This window comes from Pseudochaenichthys georgianus, chromosome 6 (genome assembly GCF_902827115.2).
Source record: "Pseudochaenichthys georgianus chromosome 6, fPseGeo1.2, whole genome shotgun sequence".
Lineage (NCBI taxonomy): Eukaryota > Metazoa > Chordata > Actinopteri > Perciformes > Channichthyidae > Pseudochaenichthys > Pseudochaenichthys georgianus.
In genome coordinates this window covers 36,709,710-36,725,415 of record NC_047508.1, presented here as the reverse complement: position 1 = coordinate 36,725,415, position 15,706 = coordinate 36,709,710, and the positions used below count along the sequence as shown (strand labels likewise).

At 39.3% G+C, this 15,706-nt stretch overlaps 1 pseudogene; it reads left to right on the top strand.

The window, feature by feature from the left end:
• The first annotated feature begins 1,124 nt into the window (after window positions 1-1,124).
• Window positions 1,125-14,809, top strand: LOC117448623 (forkhead box protein P2-like; annotated as a pseudogene).
• Window positions 14,810-15,706: the final 897 nt, after the last annotated feature.

Below are 15,706 nucleotides of genomic sequence, written 5' to 3'. Positions count from 1 at the left end.
AATGTTTTTCCTGCAAAGGAAGGGAACTGGCAATCACCACCTCATGTAACACTAAACATTGTATATGTATATCATGGCAAAGTAGACTTTTTAAAATAATGATATATTATTAGAATATAATTTATGGAGACAGTCACCACGTAAGCATGTTGCCATCAAGCCTAAAATAAAAATTATCTATAGATGTAGCTTTCCCTGTTTTTCACATCCTGGTCATAAAGTGCTTTTCTCACTTTTCTAATTCCCTGTCTGACACTGACTCCTCCCTCTCAGGTAGAAACACAAATCCATCAGTTCTCTCCCATCCTCACTCCAAACTGCAAGATTGGAGACATAAACTCTGCCTGGCTGCTCTCAATTCCACATCAACGGTATGTATCTTTAATATCATTCTGACAGAAAAAGACATCAAAATGCTTTGAGGAGATTTTTACTGCTTGTATGTTTTTAGGAGTTTAAAACTAAAGTGACACTAATATTTGTGCTCAATTTAGGGCTGTTTTGTATGTCTCTCTTGCATATATTTGAAGGATCTTGACATACTTTCTTCACTCATGCACGCAAAGATTTGTTATGATTAATGTAAGTTCATGCAAGCATTACTCATGCCCTGCAAAGGAAACATATACATCAAGTAAATATAATCTATGACAAATAACATTTGTATGTAAACGGAATTCATAATTAATTTAGGCAACCATTTGTTAACTTTTAGTACGTTACATTACAGTATGTTGGTGTGCCAATCTTATTTCTTGCATGAGATGTAGAAGCATTTGATATCCAGAAATTAAGAATGAAAGATGCTGAAATATAAGTATTTTTTTCCTGATTCATTTCAAAACATCACAGATTTATAACCTCAATCTAGCGTAGTATTGTAAATTGCATCACTATTGTTTAATTATATGTGAAGCCTAGCTTTGTTTATTAACAGTATTGCAAATTAGTTATTGTATGTTCCTAAAAAGCATCCCCTTCCTCTGTGGCACTTCTTTTTCTTCCCATGTCTCACAAAGGTCACATATAAGTGTTATTAGAGATGAGTTGAAATGTATTTACAGTGTGTGTGTCTCACCAGCTTATATAATGTTGACTGTTTTTCTTTCAGCAGCTGAGCTGGCATGCCCGAGTCTCCTCTGAGTCCCCCGGCAGCCCGTCAAACCGCCAGCCAGCAGCCTCCTCAGCCACACACACGTCGGTGCAGGAGAGAGAGCAGCTAATGGGGACTCCTGCAGTCGAGGTGAGCGCTGAAAACTGGCAGAGTCTCCACCATAAACAGGTATCTTCATCCTCCTACTACTCCTCAACCTCCCACTCGTCCTCCTCTTCTTCCTCCTCTTCATAAGTGGGAAATAGAACATTGTTAGGCAAACAGATGTCATATATTGGACGTCCTCTGACAGGACAGCGTACCTGGAGCCTCTGAGATTTCATATGACATGTGATCCGGGCTGGGAGTTGACACGCAGCACTCTGTTTGTCCTTCAGTATTAGTTTGTGAGTCAGGGCCAGGGAGAAGGAGTGATTGTCCACAGACCTGGGCCAAACAGAAGCAAGTGAAAGGCAAATAGGCATGACCCCACGTGATTTTATGGTTGTCTGTTGTGATTCCGTCCTTGGGAATCTTAATGTACGAGGATCAATGAAACAACAGGATAATGAATGCCTGCTAAACGCCTTTTCCTTCAGTCTGTTTTCACGTCTTGTCAGTTTTGCTCTGTTCTTTTCTCTTAATTCACTTTCTAAACCTGGACAAGACACACAACTTTTGACCCTACAGTATTTTAATAAACAATAATAGAAAAACCTGCCATTTTCCTTAGTGAAGGTTCTACTAGCCCTGACGGTAGCTGGTGAGCTGCATTTCTAAGCATGTTATGTTTTTGTAATTTTCAATGACAATGTCATGATGCCACTGTTGAGGAGTGTGATTTAAGAATTCAAACATGATGATGAGTGTGATATTGAAGTTTTTTCTAACTCCGAACTCTGAACATTTTTACAAATGAAGGCTATTTACAGTGAATATCAGTTCTCTCTTTTCACAAAAAATGAAGCATCCATCTGTAATGTATTTCTATTCTAACTGCAGCATCCAATCTGCACACAACGAAAGGTTTTCTAATCATTTGTAAAGCATGATAATAGAGCCAGCTGTTCGTCAGTGCCTTACTGAACAAAATATGTAGGAAAGTGTAAATCTACTGCTGCATGTACAGTAGCAATTATTTTCTTTGTATAATAACAATTAATTAGTTTTCAGTATTTTGACAATCAATCAAATGACAATTTTTGATCAGTACCTTTTCAGGAAATCACACATTTACCTATTTAAATTGCTTGTTTTGTCTCACTTAAACTGAATGAAGGAATAAGGTAAGTTAGGTAGTGCAAGAGATGATTTAACACACAAGGTTTATTGGCTGGTTCACATCCTGTAATGTTAATGAATTAGATGTTTGTTTTGTTTTGTCAAACTTAATACGTAAGTTTACTAAAGTTTGGTTTTGTACATTTTGGAAAAGCCACTGCCGCTGTACTGTTTTCCTCAGGTTTAAAAAATACTTTTTTGTGTATCATGCAATGTACATTATTACATTTGCTGTGCCATTGTGTTTATTTTTCATTTAATTTCTATATTGTTTCAAACGTTCTAGTTTTGTTATCAGTCTAGTCAAACCACAGGAAGTTACGTCAAAGGACTGATGACACAAATGAATCCGTAGTCCCTGATGTGTTCCTCTTTCATACAAACCGCTGAGATATTACTCCAACATAAGGCTTCACTGAAACCAAAGCACATCAGGGAACAGCTGTTACACATATCTTTATATTGACTACCACCTCACATCTCTAGAAAAAACAGAATATTGTTCAAATAATAAATTACATATTTCCCTTAACAATCAATTGACAGAATCACCGTTTTTATTTGCATTATTTGTAATTCATTTCTGAATTTATAAGTGATGTTTCTTATTCATGGGGATTGCTGTTGCCTCTGTTTCACTACAATGGTGGACGATCACTCTGTCATTTGTCACTCCATCAGTCACAGTGCAGGTCAGTTATTATTCTGTGAGTGTTTGCCTTTATTAATACCCATACACTTCTATTAGGAGTCACAACAAGCATGCAATTGTGTTGCTAATTACCTGGTCAGCCTATCTCCCATCTCATTTAGGGTCAATGACACAATCCAGCATGATGGCATCAAAGGGTTGACAGCACTATTTTGTAATTGGATTGGGGGAAAAAAAATACTGTTTAACACCTGACACTTGCCTCCGTCTCACTCACTTGTACGCCTGCCTTCACTCTGCCTGCCTCCTTCCTCATCTTTGTATCCTCTTCTTCCTGAAGGTGTTTCTGGCGATGATGGCACCTCAGCAGATGCAGCAGCTCCTGTCCCCAAACCAGCTGCAGGCTCTGATCCACCAGAAGCAGCAGGCCCTTCTGCTACAGCAGGTATTTATACAAATACTGTTATTTACTTCTAATAATAACACATTGCATTCAGGCTTACTGAAATATAGCCTACCTGTGCAGGATACAATTTCAATTTGTTAAAAAACAAACATGTATTGCTGAAATTATTGTAACTAAAAAGGAATCAATATAAAGTGCCCTATTAGTGTGTTGATGAGCTATAGTTTAGCAAAGTTGTCCTTAAATATAATTTGTATTATTAAAATTGAAACAGTAATATATTTTACTGTAAAAAGTTTTAACAGCTAAACAGCAAGATAATATAGGCACAACAGTTAGCTCAGCCAAGTAAATGTAGGTAGCCTATACACATTTTCTAGGAAATAAGCTAGTTTACCCAACAACAAAGACATGTTTTAGGAACACATTGTCTTGTTAAGCTAGAGCATACATTTCAAACTGGAAAACAATTCAGAAAATTCAGTTATTGAGTTAGGTAAGTTGCTAATGTTACTGTTAAATTAGCTAGGGACCATAGCTAGCATCATCCTCCAAGATAGCCGCTAAGCTACCGCACAGCTATCAAAGTAAACACGGCCCACTGAGGCAAACATGAATAACAAATACATTGGATTGTATGTATATGTATTTTGGTTGACTATTTAACCTGTTCGACCACTTTACCCACTGGCATTTAACTCAGTGATTTATTGTTAATGTTGTTGTCACTTTGCCATTAAACAACAAATAGCCTATTAGTGAAATTGTGCTATGTTGTCAAAATAAAAATGTGTTTTACATCAAGATCTAGGGATGCATGAATATGTTTAACTGTTGGTCACTTTTAATTCAAAAGTTTAGCACACCTATATTGTACTGTTTTGGGATTTTGTTATGATATTCGGTTATAATCATTTTCCTTGACTGTTTCTCTAGCAACATTTGAAGGAGTTTTACAAGAAGCAACAACAGATTCATCTGCAGCTGCTTCAACAGAAGCCCAGCAAGAAAGTGGTGAAAGAGGTGAGTAGTTATCTGGAGTGTTTTTTTTATATATATATTTATTTGTTTTTACTAGTTTTGCACAAGAGTTATAACATCAATCTTGGGGCAAAAGCTCTTCTGTAATTTCAATTGAATTAGACAAATATGTTCACAATTTGTCGCCTGTAAGTGACACAAATAATGAACATTTAATATCTTATTTAATTGTAGAAATTAGGAGAACATTTGTGTGTGCTTTGTCACTTGCTTTTGGGATTTTGGAATATTTGTATGTAATACAAGTGGAGGTATTTGTTAAAGGAAGCTTTTAAAGACGCAGTACAAACCACTGATTTTAGCCCAGAATCAATACTCTGACAATTATCAAAGAGGGGAAAGTGTGAGCAGACTATCAAATGAATACTACACCTGAACTTTTGAAAGAACATCCATAACATTCATCTGTTTGCAACTTATAAATATCAATATTACAATTACTGTATATAGACTATTCTGCACTTTCTATTATATTCTATTTTATTTTATCTACCTGTACTATTTTATCTGTTTTATTGTGTTGCACTGTTGGAGGAGCCTGTGACCTAAGATTTCCATTGTCATAACTACACTATGCACAAATGACAATAAAAGCCTTGAAACTTGAAACTACTACCTCACTATTTTCTGAAATGTCTCTCATCCTCCCGCAGCTCCCTGCTCAGCAGCTTGTGTTCCAGCAGCTCCTCCAGCTGCAGCAGCAGCAGCAGATCCTCCGGGCGCAGAGACCCGTCCTCTCCTCCGCTGCCCTCCCCCCAGGTCACTATGCTTCACCTCCCTCAGATTTAATTGTTTATTTCACATATGGCAGTTATTTTAAAACAAAACATGTACACTTTACAAAACATGTACACTTATACTGGTTCTTTTTTATAGCGCATGGTGTAAAGGAGCAGGGAGAAGAAAATCATATTTTACCTGCAACTTCTTACAAAAAAAAAGGGGAAAAAATGTAATAACCATTAAAAAGTAAAAATAAAAGCAATATTGTTTCTGTCACAGTTGCTTACAAATACTGAAACATAAAACCAGAACACAATCAATCGTCAACTTCATACTGTCTAATTACGCTTTCTTTATACATTTTCTTAAACATAAAACATTTCTTACAGCCCTTTAAATCATTCGGCAAAGAATTCCACTTCATGTTGGATAAAGGAAATGTCAGCTGTTTTACTTTGACGTAATGCATGATTACATTTCCTGTACAGTCAATGTGATTTTAGTGTTGAATGTTTGCAAATTTAAGGCTGAAATAGCCCATAAGACTACTACAGTATGTTGTTTTATTTCACAATGACACAATAATACTCTAACATGGACACGTATCTGATCAAATATTGTAAGTGAGTGCAGGGGCGCCACCAGGGATTTTGGGCCCCATGAAAAGATAATCACATTGGTTACTTAAACATTTTTTTCTTAATGTTCTAAAATAGTTTGGGCCCCTGTCAGTCACGGACCCTTAGAATTGTCCTAACTTTTCACCCCCTTACGGCGCCCCTGAGTGAGTGCTCCACACAGGCAGATCTGTTTCTTGTTGATTTTACGATCAGTTGCATAACTGCACTAAACTCAAAAGAGACAGTGATGTAAGTGAAACCTAAAATAGGATGATTAATCTTGACTCATTTTCTAGCATTAATTATAGTTATTCCTAGATTACAGCGAAGAGGTTACATGAGGTCATGAAAGAGTTGATCTACCTGTTTCTGCCCTCAAACTGCTTTGAGACGGGAACCAGTAGAAACAGTGTTAATGTGGGGCAGAGATGAAAAAAAAGGGCAAGTGTGAAAAGGAATAATCTTCAAAAAAATATCATCATTCTGGAAAAATATGCCACCAAGCTTCTAATGTATTAGAGATAATAAATCATGTATTACTTTCGCTGATTCCTCAATCAACATTGAAAACAAAACTCTCAAATGGAGAAATATCCAATACGTTGTTTTATGTTTTAGCTGGTTTCAGCCCTGCAGAGATGCTGCAGATATGGAAAGAGCTCACACATGGAATAACTGAAGATAAAATGACATCGAAGGCCAATCAGGACTCTTCTGCTTACAACATGATGTCAGCTAAAGTCACCGGGAGGCCGAGCGGTGACCAGCAGTCTCCTCGCAGCGCAGAATGGTAGGATTTCTCTCTTTGTGCTGTAAAGTGATTTTAAGAACTGATACCGCTTCTTTCTAAACATCAAACACATGTCATCTGTAGACATTTTCTTTCTCTCGAGGTACGGGAGAGGAGCAGTTCTGCTTCACTGTTAATTCCCCACGGGACGATTTATTTTGTCTTGTTTGTTTGCTTTGTGTTCCACCACCTGAAGTGGTTCAGCAAAGAAAAAGTTTACATGACTACGTGTCCCAAAAATCAAAAGTAAATAGTTTTCCATTGTTTTTCTGTGCTCCCCTCAACCTCTCTCTGTCATTTTCTGTCACCTGAAGATGAAAGAAAACATGTTTTTTTAATCATGATAATACTTTTAATCCAGTGCCGTCACAGCTGATCGCGCTGCCACACACACTCTCTACGGGCACGGTGTGTGTAACTGGCCTGGATGTGAGTCGCTGTGTGAAAACGTCAGCCAGTTCATCAAGTAAGTTTATCTATTCCTAACTTATATCACCTTTCTGTGTTAAATGTAAGGAATGTTTCAGTAATAATCTATTCAGTGTCAAATTATCAAATGGCTTAAAAAGTGGCTCTGGAAATTGAGTAGCTCCAGATTTGTCATTAGATCCAATTTATGATAAATCCATTTTCCATAAATCCATTTTCCATAAATCCATTTTACACAATTGAGTATCAAACAAAAAGAGTCATTTCTGGCTACAACCATTATTTAGAAATAGAGTTACTACTTGGAAAACAGGGAAACAATTGTATTCATTGTGCAGAAAAGAGTATTTTGTTATCCTGATTTACAGAAGAGTATTTGGGGATAATGGTAATAATTTCAAAATGTGGTTTTTTATAAATTTTTCTGAAAAACTGATGCCTATTTCAGGACATGAGAAGGCTTAAATGGCAGTCAGCTTGGATTAAAATGTACTACAATGTAATTCCATTTTGTAAAAACACAAAACCATAATGTGTATTATCAAAACATTCAACTTTCTTAAAACCACTCAAACATAATCCATTTCTCTGCTGTTGATTCTGTTCAGTATGCGTCCAACAAATCTTCACCATCTTATATATTAAAGGGGCTCTGTTGGGGCTTTCTCTTTCCTGGTGTGTTTTATATCCAGAGGAAGTTTCTCTCCCAAATACATTGGAAGAAATTGTAGCTCAAAATAACTGTTATCTCTGTGATGGAGCAATTGGAGTATATGATACTGAGCAATGTGATTTTTTTGTTGTTGAATATTCCTTTAACGTCACCCCAATGTGTTTCAGGCACATAGGCAGTGAGCACACTCTGGATGACAGGAGTACGGCGCAGTGCAGAGTGCAGATGCAGGTGGTGCAGCAACTTGAGCTCCAGGTGGGCACGAGTGCTGTGAAAATGTCCAACTACAGTACATGTTATAACTACTGTCTGCACTAGTGGCTGTGCAACCCTGTGTTTATTAATATTATTACTGCTGATTTTTATTCCATATTTTATTCCTTCTATTCCATTCAATTGCAATATAAATACTGCTATATTTTTAATTATTTTCTAATTCTCTACCTGTGTTTTTAATTCTTGTTTGTATGCACCACGACACCTAGTCAAATTCCTCGTACGTGTAAACCTACCTGGTAATAAACCTATTTCTGATTCTGATTCTGATCCTGGGTAATACAGTTTAGTTTTTCATTATTTTAGATTTGTCTTATCTGATATTTATAGCAGAAATATAAGTCTGACACACAGGAGTTCTCCCCAAATTCCAACACCCAAACACCTTGATGCTCCGGGTAAATATTCATGTAGTGTCCTCCCAATCCCACCTCCTCTCTGATGTTGTTTGACACAGTGAGAAAAGGATCTTTTTGATGTGTGTTTGGTTCACAGCGTTCCATTTGTGACAACCTGTGTTCAGTGATTTTGAAGCGACACCGTCAACTCTGATTTTGCTCTCACAGCTCTGCAAAGAACGGGAGCGTCTGCGAGCGATGATGGCTCACCTGCATCTGCCATCTTTAGAGTCTCAGTTGATCTCTGCACCCCCGAGTTGCCGCTCGCCACAATCTGACACGGCCGCTCACCCACACCTTCAGGTAGATCGGCTGTGTGAACAACAGAGGCAGAGTAAATGAGCCGTAATGGAGAATGGGAATAAATCAAGTGTTTTTGGAACCTCATCTTTTGTAGCACTGATATGATAACGCCACCCTGTAATTGACCGTGGGAACTTTTACAGTTGGATGAGTTGCAAAAGTATGCATTTTCCTTGAAACAAATAAACATGGCTTAGGGTTTATCTGCTTGAAATGAAGTTCAGAAATATTTGAACCTAAGAAAAATGATTCCAGATCAGATCACAAATGCATTTCTTTTAAAAGTTTCCTCTTCTCCCGTGTTTTTAAATCTCAATTGACTTTTTCCTTTGTTGAGATCTCCATCTTACTACCTACGTTCCTTTCCTTCGCCTCCCAGCTGTTGCCACCAGATGGCTGCCTTTGTGTTTTCAGACAGCAGACATGCTCTCATAACGTGAAAGCTAATCAGATGTTAATCTTGCAAATATTGTGCCATAATCACAACACTCACCAAACAATTTCACCCTATAATGAACAATAATTGGCTCCCTTCTTCTTGCGATATTAGTGGAATCACCTCTGAGGAGGCGCATCAAATCGCTCTGTTACACTCAGCTGAACATCTCCCGCTCTGTTTTGTTTCTCCGTAAATCTTTCCACTCCGCTTGTTTCCTTTGTTAACTTGGATCTTCTGCTTGTGTCGCTCTCAGCTCAGTTCAGTTTCTGCCAGCGACAACCTGCCCTCGCTGAGCCCCTCGGACCCCCCCCGGATGTGCCCTCGAACTCTGGCTCCTGTCAGTACTTCATTCCAGGGGAGTGAGGAAGATCTGACCAATCACACGTCCTGTGCTGGGGCTATAAGGAGTCGCCATCACCCTTTGGTCTACTCCCTGTCCTCAGGTAAACTAAATACTCTAGTAATGTATTCATTCAGAAATAAAGACTTTATAGCACATTTTCCACTTTAAAATATTTGTCTTGTTTCAGAAAATGAATATGAGCTCTACAAGAACAACGATATCAGACCGCCTTTCACCTATGCAACACTGATAAGACAGGTACAGTTTGTAACGTTTATGAATGAAGAAAGAAGTGACATTTTCTTTACTTAACTTTAACCAATGTAAACACGTGACTTACACGTAATATATTATATGAGGCGTGTGGTGCAGTGGGTTGTGCGTTGGTGTTCGGATCAGGGGGTTACAGGTTCAAACCCCACTGCAGTCAGCATGTCGTTGTGTCCCTGGGAAAGACACTTCACCCCAAATTCTCTTGTGGGGATTGCCCACAGTATTGAGTATGTAAGTCGCTTTAGATAAAAGCGTCTAACAAGTGACATGTAATGTAATATTTAATATATCATATTTGTAGACTTGTATTGTATAATTTGCAATATACACTGAACAAAAATATAAACGCAACATTTTTTTTTTGCTCCCATTTTTCATGAGATGAACTTAAAGATCTAAAACATTTTCTATCTACACAAAATAACCATTTCTCTCAAATATTGTTCACAAATCTGAAAAAATCTGTGATAGTGAGCACTTCTCCTTTGCCGAGATAATCCATCCCACCTCACAGGTGTGGCATATCAAGATGCTGATTAGACAGCATGATTATTGCACAGGTGTGCCTTAGGCTGGCCACAATAAAAGGCCACTTTGAAACGTGCAGTTTTGCTTTATTGGGGGGGTCCGAAAACCAGTCAGTATCTGGTGTGACCACCATTTGCCTCACGCAGTGCAACACATCTCCTTCACATAGAGTTGATCAGGTTGTTGATTGTGGCCTGTGGAATGTTGGTCCACTCCTCTTCAATGGCTGAGCCAAGTTGCTGGATATTGGCAGGAACTGGAACACGCTGTCGTATACGCCGATCCAGAGCATCCCAAACATGCTCAATGGGTGACATGTCCGGTGAGTATGCTGGCCATGCAAGAACTGGGATGTTTTCAGCCTCCAGGAATTGTGTACAGATCCTTGCAACATGGGGCCGTGCATTATCATGCTGCAACATGAGGTGATGGTCGTGGATGAATGGCACAACAATGGGCCTCAGGATCTCGTCACGGTATCTCTGTGCATTCACAATGCCATCAATAAAATGCACCTGTGTTCGTCGTCCATAACATACGCCTGCCCATACCATAACCCCACCACCACCACCACGGGCCACTCGATTCACAACATTGACATCAGAAAACCGCTCACCCACACGACGCCACACACCATCTGCCCTGAACAGTGAAAACCGGGATTCATCCGTGAAGAGAACACCTCTCCAACGTGCCAGACGCCATCGAATGTGAGCATTTGCCCACTCAAGTCGGTTACGGCGACGAACCGTCGAATCGAGACCCCGATGAGGACGACGAGCATGCAGATGAGCTTCCCTGAGACGGTTTCTGACAGTTTGTGCAGAAATTCTTTGGTTATGCAAACCGATTAGAGAAATTCAATTCAATTCACGGGCAACAGCTCTGGTGGACATTCCTGCTGTCAGCATGCCAATTGCACGCTCCCTCAAAACTTGCGACATCTGTGGCATTGTGCTGTGTGGTAAAACTGCACTTTTCAGAGTGGCCTTTTATTGTGGCCAGCCTAAGGCACACCTGTGCAATAATCATGCTGTCTAATCAGCATCTTGATATGCCACACCTGTGAGGTGGGATGGATTATCTCGGCAAAGGAGAAGTGCTCACTATCACAGATTCTTTCAGATTTGTGAACAATATTTGAGAGAAATGGTTATTTTGTGTATATAGAAAATGTTTTAGATCTTTGAGTTCATCTCATGAAAAATGGGAGCAAAAACAAAAGTGTTGCATTTATATTTTTGTTCAGTGTAGATGCATGCAGATTTGTTGTATTCAATGGTACCTATGATGTGAAATCTGCCCTATCAGAGGCTTTTTCGATGCACAACCTCTCATGTTGATGGCCATGTCAGTTCATTCATTTGAATCAACTGTTTTTACGAATTGAAATAAATTGGCAACATTTTGATAATCATGTCAACTCAAGCCAAGATTCCCCTTGGATTACTTTCTATAATATTATAATTGTCTGGCTCTCATTGTAGACCATCATATAAAACTAATTATATTTAACTAATATCTCTTATGGAATGGAAAAGATAGGAATTTGACTTGAGCTTTGTGCTTTTTTCTGACATTTCTGACATCTAATGTTGGACTGGGTCGTATATTTATCATGAAAAGGCTCGGCAGATTAATTGATAATGAAAATAAACCTTATTAACAACACTGCACTTGTCTTGTGTCAGACAAGAGAGTGGTCTTTTATCCTAAGAAAGTAAAGCCAGTTGATTCAGCAATAATTAAATAAAACGCCTGTATCTTTGTGAGTGTGCCACTGTCTCCTCCTTTCTTGGATAATAATTGAAGAAGTGAGGTTTGTAACTTGATCCTGTCCTTATTTTGTATTTTATTTTTGTATTCCCCTCCATCTACAGGCTATTATGGAAACATCCGACATGCAGCTGACCCTGAACGAGATTTACAACTGGTTCACGCGGACGTTTGCTTATTTCAGACGCAACGCTGCCACTTGGAAGGTATCGCACCCCGAGATAATTGACTCCCAGTGTGTGTCATACCTGATTTATGCAACGTGTATTCAGTAATATGTGCTTCACTCTGATTTTCTCTGGATTAGAACGCGGTGCGCCACAACCTGAGCCTGCACAAGTGTTTTGTGCGTGTGGAGAATGTGAAAGGCGCCGTGTGGACGGTGGACGAGCTGGAGTACCAGAGGAGGAGATCCCAGAAGATCACAGGGTGGGTGACTTCCTGTTCATCACAGCACAGGCCTCAGAGCACCTGCATACACTTCAATGAGAATAAAAAAACATTCAAGACATTTTCTAAATTCACCAGAACCAACATTTAAAAATGTTTTTGAAGAAAACTCGAAGGTTTTTTCTCTTTACTTCAACATTAGAGTAGAACAACTATAACATGTTCTTCTTCTGCTTCTACTGAGTTTTAACATGGATCACTAAAAAGATTGAATTAAATTAAGCTCAAGCTTGAAATGTAGGGTATTTATCCTTTGAATCAATGCTTGTAAATGGCCTTTGTTTTGAGATAAAAAGCAATATCTTTTCGACCTTTTAGGCGCTTTCACACCGGAGTACTTTTCCCTTTTGGTTCCGATAGTTCCTGGGATTTTGCGTTCACACCAAAAAGAGAAGTTAGTTCATGAGAACTTTTACCCCCTTTGTAGTGCCTCCTAGAGAGGTGGTACTTTCCTGGGGAGAAAAAAGTTCAAATTTCTGATTGGCTGGGCGAATTGCAAACCACGCCCCGTAAAACTCTGAAAAGTTTTGTGAAGCCGCCCTTTTATTTGCTGGCATTAGCATTATTAGCATTAGCCCCGCACAGAAACGCAGAGAGAATAAGTTATGGCAACACAAAAAATAAATGGGAGCGGTGGAGATGAGGAGGTGTCGGCGTTCTGGCGATTTACTTATCAAAAACGGTTTCCAACGCGTCTGCCCATTCACTTTGAATGGGGTGATGTCACTTTTCGCCAAACTGCATTGTGGGAAGCAGAGCGGAGCTTTCCTGGCGTTTCAGGCTGCAAAAGTTGAGCAATGTTCAACTTTTGAAGCTTCTAAAGCTTTCGGTGGAAGCGTCAGCCAATCAAATCATATGCCAGTACAAGCTCTAGCCAATCAAACCGCTGCTTGTGTGTCAGGGGCGGGAGATTCATGTGATTGGTTGTTGGTCGAGCTTCAGACAAGCCCAGCTCCAAGCTTTTTTTGAAGCTGTAGTGTGGATGGGCCGTTACTCGCTGGGAGTCCCAGCAGCTTTTACTGTCCAACTCCGGGGACTTCGGGCGGCAGTATACGCCGTGAAGTTGTTTGCGGCCTGCCAGTAAACCCAAAGCAGAAGAAGACGAAGTGACGTCAGCGGCTTCATTTGCGTAATCTTCCCTCAGGGAATTATTCCGGTGTGAACGCGATCGGCTCTTAGTTCCATGGGGGAACTAAGTACGGCAAAGTGCTTGGTGTGAAAGCGGAATTTGTCATTAACAGAAATTGAGACTTTTTAAGTATTGACCTTCGTTGTGACAACACTGCATTGCTATCAGAGTCAACATTGACAGTAAAGTCCTGTGTGCTAACCCTAACCCTGTTTTTCCATAATAAACCTCATCAAATAATGACAAATTATTTATAATGATGGCTCTTTCCTGATTGTTTATGCGACTGAATGATTTACCTCAAACTATCGCTGGTTACCAATGTTGAGTCTTACTGAATATACACTAGGCATTGATCTGCCTGCCATGATTTAGACATGGATTGTGTCCATTATAAAACATGTTACCTTTATTATTCCACAGGAGTCCATCGCTGATTAAAAATGCGTCCCCCAACCTTGATTATGGGACCGTTGTGAATGGCAGTTTACAGGTGAGAGGATGTGTGAGCGTACAGATTCTGGTTTACAGGAGTTTGATCTGGTTGAGGTTGACTATTTCTTATTATTCTTTGTAGACGTCCCTGGCTGAGGGTTCACCGCCAGGATTCAAGGAGTGTGTCAGCAGAAACTCCAGGAGTGAAATACAGGACAACAAAACAATAAACAGCCACAATAAACACAACTTCTCTACAAGAGTCCAGCAGTGAGTTTTATATAACCGGTTAAACCTAAAAAAGTGATTGATGTGCTGCAATAATTGATTGCCATGTCTTTGTTTTTTTACCGCCTGCAGGTCTCTTTTCCTTAAAGAAGAAGCGCTGAATCCAGCAGTTAATGCAGCCGGTCTGCAGCACGACGCGACTGAAGACGACGAAGAGCATTTGTTTGACCTTGAATGACGGAGAACGGTTTCAAAACAATCCGATTGCAAAGCAGAATAGGTTAGACTTCTTTGTACAGAAGTCAGAGTAGACCACAGTTGACATATTATACCATCTTTACGTCATGGTAGCCTTCAGTGCGTTGTGTCAGACAGCCTGAAATTGTCGGCAAAATAAAACGATTTGATCTAATACACCTTGAAATAGAGACATTCTGAAATGTGGTTCATTATATGGCAGATATACACGATTCATAAATCTGCAGCTATCCACTTTTAACTCTGACATTGTAGCCCTAAAGAAAAGGAAGTAGAATATAGTGCCGCCTTTTTTCCGTGTTGGACTTTTGAAACCATTAGTTCAAAGATAAGATCAACACTTAAATGATCACAGTTAAAAATGAGATGTAATGTATTTCAAGGTGTAGAATCGGGTGGTTCCAAAGCCGTCACATCTGGACGATCCATAGTGGAAAAAAGATGATATTTTAGTTTTCAGACATGGCGAAAAACGTGCATCATGACAAGCATCAGAGTAAATAAAATATAGAGAAAATGTACACAGTCAGAAACTGGGAGTTGGGAACTGATGGGTCGGAGAAATTATGTCTTTTTAAGGGTCCAACTCTTTCATGTAAATGTTTTATTCTAACGGTCAAAGCACTGATCTTTTTGTTACAACATGATGTACAGAGTTACTGTTTGGTCTCTGTGAGTAAGAGAGAAGACACGGATGTTTTTTGGTGACGGTTTTCTGTTTGTGAAATATTTGATAACACAGTGTGTGCTGTGGCTTCTCTCTGTCATCTCATCATGACATGTCACTTGTTAGAAACTTTTATCCAAAGCGACTTCCATACTGTGGACAATCCCCACAGGAGCAATTTGGGGTGAAGTGTCTTCAGGGACACAACGACATGCTGACTGCAGTGGGGTTTGAACCTGTGACCCCCTGATCCGAACACCAACACACTGCGCCACACGCCTCATCAGTCTGCTGAAGGTGTTTTATCAATGTTAGTGACCAAAGTCTTTTTGTCTCGTGTGATTTCCTGTTTCTCTACATGTAACTTATGGAATAAAGATTGTGCCAAACATTCCACTTTTGTACCATTTTGAGTGTTTACATTAGATGCTGTGCACAAACACCTCTGTATTTATATAAATGTGTCTGTAACTTTATGTACAAAGTGTCTGATTA